The 990-nt window shown below is 36.1% G+C and overlaps 1 protein-coding gene across 1 annotated transcript in view; it reads left to right on the top strand.

The window, feature by feature from the left end:
- The window catches only part of BRINP1 (bone morphogenetic protein/retinoic acid inducible neural-specific 1), a 205,145-nt gene that overhangs the window by 84,756 nt on the left and 119,399 nt on the right, over positions 1–990 (top strand). The gene's annotated exons all lie outside the window — the stretch shown is intronic.

Here is a 990-nt window from a genome sequence, read left to right as displayed (position 1 = left end):
CCCTGGGATGAATCCCACTTGATTGTGCTGTATAATTTTATGTATGTGTTGCTGTATTCTGTTACCTAGTATTTTATTGAGGATTTTTGCATCTATGTTCATCAAGGATATTGGCCTGTAGTTTTCTTTTTTATTTGTATCTTTACCTGGTTTTGGTATCAGGGTGATGTTTGCTTCATAAAATGAGTTTGGGAGATTTGCGTCTGATTCAATCTTTTGAAATAGTTTGTAAAGAATTGGTGTCAATTCCTCTTTGAATGTTGGGTAAAATTCTGCTGTGAATCCATCTGGTTCTGTGCTTTTCTTTGTTGGGAGCTTTCTGATTACAGCTTCAACCTCCTGTATTTTTATTGGTCTGTTCAGATTTTCTACATCTTCTTGGCTCAGTTTTGGTAGCTTGTGTGTGTCCAGAAATTTATCTGTTTCCTCCAGATTTTCAAATTGTTTGCATGTAGTTGTTTATAGTAGTCTTGAATGATTCTTTGTATTACAGATTTATCAGTTGTAATATCACCTTTTTCATTTCTAAATTTGTTATTTGTATCTTCTCTCTTCATTTTTTAGTTAGTCATGCTAATGGTTTGTCAATTTTATTTATCTTTTCAAAAAACCAACTTTTTTTTTTTTTCTTTAAAAAGATGACCGGTAAGGGGATCTTAACCCTTGACTTGGTGCTGTCAGCACCACGCCCAGCCAGTGAGCGAACCGGCCATCCCTATATGGGATCCGAACCCAGGGCCTTGGTGTTATCAGCACCGCACTCTCCCAAGTGAGCCACCGGGCCGGCCCCAAAAAACCAACTTTTTGATTCATTTATCTTTTGTATTATTTTTTGGGTTTCAATTTCATTAAGTTCTTCTCTGATCTTAATGATTTCTTTCCGTCTGCTAACTTTGGGCTTAGATTATTCTTGTTTTTCTAGTTCTTTCAGGTGAAGTGTTAGGTTGTTCACTTGACATCTTTCCATTCTTCTGAAGTAAGCATTTAATG

The sequence above is a fragment of the Galeopterus variegatus genome, unplaced genomic scaffold, assembly GCF_000696425.1.
Source record: "Galeopterus variegatus unplaced genomic scaffold, G_variegatus-3.0.2 Scaffold1593, whole genome shotgun sequence".
NCBI classification, from domain to species: Eukaryota; Metazoa; Chordata; class Mammalia; order Dermoptera; family Cynocephalidae; genus Galeopterus; species Galeopterus variegatus.
The sequence above is the reverse complement of the archived record's forward strand: the minus strand, read 5'-3'. Positions and strand labels throughout refer to the sequence as shown.